The sequence below is a fragment of the Varanus komodoensis genome, unplaced genomic scaffold (genome assembly GCF_004798865.1).
Source record: "Varanus komodoensis strain SLA01 unplaced genomic scaffold, ASM479886v1 scaffold5, whole genome shotgun sequence".
In the NCBI taxonomy this organism is placed as follows: Eukaryota; Metazoa; Chordata; class Lepidosauria; order Squamata; family Varanidae; genus Varanus; species Varanus komodoensis.
This window is the reverse complement of record NW_025336087.1, coordinates 4,032,943-4,040,978: the sequence shown is the minus strand read 5'-3', so window position 1 is coordinate 4,040,978 and position 8,036 is coordinate 4,032,943.

Here is an 8,036-nt window from a genome sequence, read left to right as displayed (position 1 = left end):
AGCCGCTCCTTCGCTTCGCTCTGTCCGGACCCTTTTATTCTCCTCGCACAATTCACTCCGTTCCCTTTCTCTCCTCGCACAATTCACCGCTGCGCCTGGCAAAGCTCCGTCTTTCTCTTCAGCAGGTACCGCAGCTCCGCAGCGACTGGAGGGACACACCAGCGCGGGCGCTGCCGGCAACGGCAACAGTGCGAGTCCCCGCTTCACCCCGTCTGTGTCGGCTGGCTGGAGGGGTGTGAGTGCGCGCGCGCGCGCGCGTGTGCATGTGCTTGCGCGCGCGCGCGCGCGTGCAAGAGGCTAGGCCGGGGGACTGTCCCACGTCGCCAGTTTCGCTAATCCAGAGCCGAGAGGCAGGGCTGGGAAGCCGAGCACAGAGCTGCCGCCCCTATCGATGGGCGCGCCAGAGGCCTGTTTCCCTGCGTCGTCTGCCCCGGCTGCCCTCTGGCGTTCGCCTCGGGAAGAACGCGAAGGCGGGAGGCGGCTCGGAGAACAGCAGCCGCCCCGACCCTGGACTTAGCACACTAGACGGGTAAACGGCCACCCAAACAGAGGTTGGGAACACGGTTCTACTTATTTCCGTGTAATCACGACTTGGATTGACCACACCGGCTTAATTCAGAACGCTTGGTCTGGGAAGTGAAGTCCCACTAAACGTAATAGGGGTTACTTTCCACGTAAAGCTCATAGGATCAGGCCAAGCAACTTTATTAGTCCTCTTATACATGCAGATCTTCATTTGAACACACATGAAAGTCTCTTATGTACTTAATTCACGTGCCCCGCGCCCACACTTAGTGTCTTGCAAAGTACATTATGAATTTACGGGTTATTTCGATTCCGACATGCTTGAAGTTCCTTGTGCATTATTTTTTAAAGCTGCATACTACTTTAAAAACATTTGCCAGGTGATTTCCTGACAGATACCCGTATAAAATTATATATCTGTATAAAATTATAACAAAATAATACAATCAAAACACTAGGGGCAATAAAAGAGGAGGGATAAATACCCATGCCTTTATATTATTATCTAGTTGTTATTTTATTGTGTGCCACTTGGTGTGAAAGGCTGGTTAGATATTATTTTAATAATTGTTTAATCAGTTAAAGATTATTATTTGTTTATGGTTTTGCAAACCTTTTGAGAGAGATGGTTTATTATTATTGCATTCATACCTTGCTTGCAAGAAGGCTAAAGCACCTTAAATGATTCTTCTCTGCATTTAATGCTCACATCAACAGCCACATGTGGTAGGTTAGCCTGATGGCCTGAGAGGCAATGAGCAGCCCAAAGTCACCAGGGAGCTTCAAGGCTGAGTGGGACTAGAGCCCAAATCTTCCAAACCCCTGACCAGAAGTTTAAATCACACCGTATCAGCTCTCATTTAGGGAACCAGGAGAGTATCTTGAAGTGGGATGGGAGTTCTATAATTTAGGCACTGCTTCTGACAAAAAAAGACTTCTGTAACCATGAAGCGCACATAAGATGGCATAAAACCTCTGAACATCCTGTAGGTGATTGGGCAGATTCATGTGGGACAAGATGGTCCTTAAAATAAGACTTTGCTGTAGTTCCAAAGGCCTTTTGAGGTCAAAGGTTGCCATTAAATTGGGTATGAAAAACAACTGTCAACCAATGAAGTTGTTACAAAAATGGAGTGTTATGCTCTAGGTAGCCTCTTCCGGTTACGCTGCTGTGTTCTGAACTTGTTTTCTCTGCCATGGAGAAGGTTCAGGTGGCACTTTCATAAAAGAATGCTATTTGGACATTCAGGAACAGGATAGTATTCAGGACAACCTCCAAACACTACAAACTGGAGCCTTACGTGGGAGGACAACACCATCCAAAACAGATTGCGAGCTAGATCAGGTGATTTTCCATAGTAACACCTTCAGTTTATTGCACCCAGTCTATTGCTAATCCTAAACCATTCAGGACTCCAAATGACAAACCCAAGCCTGATGGCAAGGAAAAATAGAGCCCCAAGACCTGCATTGTATGAGAAGGACCTTCCACAAGAGGAAGGTCTCCACTTGCCAAAGAGCCCACGCACCACAGCTCACCCTGTTCAGCAGGGTCACAATAATAGCAATTAGAGTAATAAATTAGAATTACAAAATATATGAGTTATTCACCATTTCTGTTTCGTGATTCTGAACAATTACTTTAGAAGTTCAAGTTCCCAGTAAAAGTGTTTAAACTTTTACCATGCTACATAAGGCTATGGCAGCCGTGCTAGTACTGAAATTGTAAGCCTGTTTCTTTTCAGTTCCAGGATGACAAAAAGAAACATCCTGTCAAAAAATATTTGCATTATTGTGTTGTATTAAGTAATTGTCACTAAAATTACTTACAGCTGGTTTATAGCTTGACAGAACCCAAACATCATGGGGCAATAGGTCCCCTCCCACTAGCATACAATAATTCTGTGTCACACATAGCATCTCATGAATCAGGTAACAAAACTATTTTAATTATGAAACTTGCTACATTTCTGAAATTACATCATAATCTACATTTGGGACTTTTGATCATGCCCCCCCCCTTGTAATTTTCATTTAAGGTAACATTCATCCTGAAAAGGGGTCCTAGAAATCTTGCTGACTATTTTGTAATTTTTTTATTTGGTTCTAATACAGGTATTTTCCTGCCATTTTTTATTCCAGTAGGCCAACACAGCTACAAATATGTTATAAATAGACCATTTAACTTTAAACATTTGTTTTTCTGGACATTTACATTGTAAAATCATGAATTCACTCTCCAGGGTTTATATATCTAACAAGTTTGCACTCAACAAATGCAATTTGCTTTTTTAGTTCCTTTAAATCAATCTACATACATTTCCAGCTGCTCAATTTGTGTTTACAGTTAGGCATTGCAGTATGGTGTGTGTGTATGTATTAGAGATTTAATAATACTAATGTTTATATACTGCCTTACCTGCTTAAAAAAACCAAGATAGCACAACAACTTAAATACAGTAAAACATAAAATACAAACATCAAAATGATTAAAAGACTAAAACAGTATATTAAAACATATCAATAAAAAGTGGCCTGTCACCCAAGGAGGGGCTTTTCCAGCAAAAATATTTTTAGGAACCACCAGAAACAATATAGCGTTAATGTCTTCCTGGGTACTAGGAAGTTCCACCGAAGTGAAGCTGCCACATTGAAGGCTTTTCAGATGGATATCAAACAGGATATAAGGTACATGCAGAACCACCAGAAGCATGCCATCTGATGACCCCAGTGGCTGAGTAGACAAGAAGGAGCACTCTCAAATAACCTCATTCAAGCTGTTTAGAGCTTATACACAACTAACAAAACTTCACACCTTGCTTGGTGAACAGGAGCCAGTGCAGTTCCCTTAGCAAAGGATTTGCAGGCTGGAAAGGGCAACTGCTGACAACAGCCAAACTAAATCTAGCTTCTGGCCCAGTTTTCAAGGCAACCCCACACAGAACACATTGCAACCATCTGGTTCTGAAGTTCCTAGTATCTACCACTGTGGTTGACCTTTCCCTGCCAAGGAAAGGCAATAGCTGGTGATCCAGGCAAAGGTGGTAAAAGGCATGCTGGACCACCAGATTATTGAATGTAATATTTCAAATCCGATCCTGAACAGGTAATGAGTCATTTCCCACACTCAAGAACCCTCCCCCCTATATACACACAAACATCATGCCAGGATTTAACTTCAGTTTATTGGCCTTCATCCAATGCATCACTGTTTTCCAGGACTTGCACAGCCACACTTGATTCAGATGTCACAGGGAACTAGAGCTGTTTGTCATCAGCCTACTGATGGCACGTGGCTCTATAATCCCTAATGGCCACTCCTAGTCACTTCATACAGATGTTGAACAACACTGGGAACAACATAGTACATCCCCCCCATGAAATCGCATAGCTCCCTTGCCAAGGGGCTGAGGAATAGGCACTCAATATCATTCTTTGAAATTGACCTCGCAGAAAGACTTCAACAACTTTAACACAGTACTTTCAAAGCCCCAGCCCATGGAGTTGATCCAGGAGAATACCATGGTTGATGCTATTAAAAGTCAAAGAGAGATCAAACCAAATTAATGTTGCTCAAGCAGAATTAACAGGGTGCGATCCTATGGATTACAATTAGACACATTCCTAGGGATTGTTGTGTTGACCACCAGAGGGCTCCAAGAGCGAGGCTCTTTGTCCAAAGCCCTGCTGACAAAAGCCAGGCAGGGCAGGAGGGGGATGGAAGCTTTTACAGCCTCCCATCCTTCTGATTTTGTTATTCTGAACCGGATGGGATACTTGGTATGTATACCTTCCCTAACTTCCCATGGGCTGGAACAAGTGAGGCTTCTAGATTTTATTAATTCTTCTGCTTCCTTCTGTCTTCTTTATTGTCCAGAAAACAATTTCCACCTTCCCTGACCTTTCCTGAGGTAGCTGTTACAACCTCAGAAAGAGGGCTACCACTGAGCTTTCTTCAGCAGCTGGGAACACAAACATTCAGCTCTGGAGAAGGGGGAAAGGTAGGTGATTGGAAAAATCCATTGCATTCCCATAAGTCAGCCCTTGACTTTAGTCATAGCAACAGTTTTGTGAAGAAGAAAGCTTACAGTGCAATCTTATGTATGTGTTGATAGAAAAATGTCTTACAACTCCCAGCATTTCCCAGCCATGTATGCATGCAGAAGTAAACATGCATAGGATTGTGCTTGGGAGGAATGAACTGGTCCCTAGCCATTATGGGGAAGCCATATGATACTTTGGATTCTCAGATCTGAGGCTGGAAACAGAACTCCATCCTCAGAGCTGCATTCCGAACTCCCTCCCCTACATACAGCTGGTGCAAAGACAGCCCATGCTGGCTCTCTCTCTAAGATCAGACCTTGGAAAGCAGGTAAAGGGTGCATTCTAGTGGGTGGAGAGGGAGGAGACTGCAAAAACTATGATGGATCATGTGTCCTCTGCACCTTCCTTCCCATCCTTCCCAAGGAACCCAGCTATAAGGCTGAAAATGGCCGTCAAGTGAAAATGCAGAGGGGAAAGAATGGGGAGGGAGTAGATTGTCTCTGCCAAATGTTCCTGCTCTGACTAGGAAGCTTGTAAGCCTGTATGCTCATAAGCTTAAGGACATCTCAACTGGATTGCACCTACGGGTTTCTGCATATATAGTCATACCAAGACCTCTCTCCTTTCTAGAATCAGATGACTGAAAGCGCGTCATCTCCCTACTTCTACAAGCATTACCTCCCAAAGCCCAAAAGGAGACATTGCCAGGATTCCTCACTTTCTCCTCCTCCCAAGCAAAACACAAGCTTGCTTTTGTGTGTGGGAATTGTTCTTATGTAGTTAGTCACTGGGTGTATTCTCAAGTAGCTCTGATAACTCGTTTATCTCATCATAGTAACAAATACTTTTCTGAGAGAACTCTTTGCAGATGTTCCACTACCTTTCTTCTGAAAGCAATGCATAGCACATTTCCCCCTTTGTTTTCTGGAAAGAATAATGTAATGGAAACAAATGGTAAAACTGTGAGGTCCTTTTCATACTGCAGCTATGATTAACTTCCCATAGTAGTGCATTATGCCTTACTGCAGTCCTTGAATTTTCAAAGGCAGTGCATGTAAATGTTGGCAATTATTTGCAGTGTAGATAACACTAAGTTACCCTTAACTACCAGAAAGGTGATAATTCAGTTTGCTTAATTGAACAAGGAGGAGACTCTTATGCCTTTAATAGGTGGAGGGAATACTGCTACCTGTAGGTCATTTTTGCTGATCATTGAAATATTACTGTGATGGGAAAAACAACAGTTAGAGAAGTCTCGTGCTGTAGTGAATATGCAGAGCAAATGTTTACATAAGAACTTCCCAATTTTTGTAGTTTAATGCTTACCTATAAACTAGAATTATAGGGGGGAAACTACAGGGATCAGAAACAAGTGCAGCACCGAACCACTTTCAACCCGAGACAAATTCAATCTGGGAGAAGCTCTTGGGGTTCACATTCTAGTGGCTGGGGCACAAAAGCAAAATGAGCAGGGCTGACCCACCTTCTCAGTGACAGCTCATTTTATCTTGAAATTATTAGTGCCAGCCTATTTTACTTTGCTCATTCAAAAAGGCATTTCAACCTTTTTAGAAAATGGGAAAATGGTGACAAGGCTGGAAATCCCTAGAAAGCTCCAACCTCTGCACTTCTCAGCTGAGCAACTTGCTTTGCGTATGTTGTCTGTATGTATTAAGACAGTTTTCCTTACTGTTGCCTCACTTTGGAAACCTGTGCTAGGCTTGGACTTTGCACCTACTATTATGCCTTGAATCTGGGCTGCTCTCTAACTTGGACTGTGCTTCAATCACAGGTTCCTCCAGTTGTCTCCAGTTGTCTGATCTCCAGTTGTCTGCTCAAAAATCAGGCCGCTTATGATTATACACCAACCTGTAGCCCAGGGGTCCTCAAACTTTTCTGCCAGGGCTCCAGTTGAAAGCTGCCGGTGCTGGGCGCGGGCCGGAAAGGTGGTGCTGGTGGTGTGTGCGGGCCGGCATGGGGGCAGGGGCAGCATGTGTGGGCACGTGTGCTGAGGCAAGGGCAGGGGGTGCAGCGAGGGGAGGCGAGGCGGAGGCGGGCACCCACTTCGAGGCATGGGCATGGCAGGCAGGCTCCGGCTCCCGGGCTGTAGTTTGAGGACCCATGTTCTAGCCCCTTAGTCTTACCTTTTAGGGTCAAGCATCATATTCCTTAGCCCATTACACATACAAGGATCGCACCCAATACATAAAAAGAAGACTTCCTACTCAGATTCTGAGATGACTACAGGCATACCATGGCTGCTGGTGCTCCCTTGGGCTGGCAAGGTGGAGAAAAGATCACTAGAGGCAGTGCCAGGGATCACCAGAGGGACAACAGAGCACTCTTTTGAATCTTGAACAGCGTATGGCAGGAACTGCAGAGAGAAGCCCCTACAAACATTTTTTTAAAGTAATAACAAAATTCCTAAAGGAGTTTAAAATACATTCCCTCCTCCACCAAGCGAGTACTCTAAAACTCTCCTTCCTTCCCTCTTTGTCATATGAACTGGTGTCTGTCTGCTGAACTGAAAATTTCACTCCCCACTCACCACACAAACACGTGCGCATGTGCGACAATCAGATGCACACATGCGCAAACAGTCTTTCTCTACTGATTGTTGTTGTTAGTTGTTGAAGTCGTGTCCGACCCATCGCGACCCCATGGACAACATTCCTCCAGGCCTTCCTGTCCTCCACCATCCCCCAGAGTCCACCCAAGCTTACACCAGCTGCTTCAGTGACTCCATCTAGCCACCTCATTCTCTGCCGTCCCCTTCTTCTTTTGCCATCCATTGTGCCCAGCATTAGGCTCTTCTCCAGGGAGTCCTTCCTTCTCATTAGGTGGCCAAAGTATTTGAGTTCCATCTTCAGGATCTGGCCTTCTAAAGAGCAGTCAGGGTTGATCTCCTCTAGGACTGACCGGTTTGATTGCCTTGCGGTCCAAGTGACTCGCAGGAGTCTCCTCCAGCACCACAACTCAAAGGCCTCAATCCTTCGATACTCAGCGTTCCTTATGGTTCAGCTTTCACAGTCATACATTGCAACTGGGAAAACCATAACCTTGACTATACGCACTTTTGTTGGCAGGGTGATGTCTCTCCTTTTTAGTTTGCTGCCTAGATTTGCCATTGCTCTTCTCCCCAGGAGCAAGCATCTTTTAATTTCTTGGCTGCAGTCCCCATCTGCGGTGATCTTGGAGCAGAGGAAAATAAAATCTGTCACTACCTCCATTTCTTCCCCATCTATTTGCCAGGAAGTGAGAGGACCGGATGCCATGATCTTAGTTTTCTTAATTTTGAGTTTCAGGCCAACTTTTGCACTCTCCTCCTTCACCTGCATCAAGAGGCTCTTTAGTTCCACTTCACTTTCTGCCATAAGAGTGATATCATCTGCATATCTGAGGCTGTTGATATTTCTCCCAGCAATCTTAATTCCAACTGGTGATTCATCTAGCCCCACCTTTCTCAT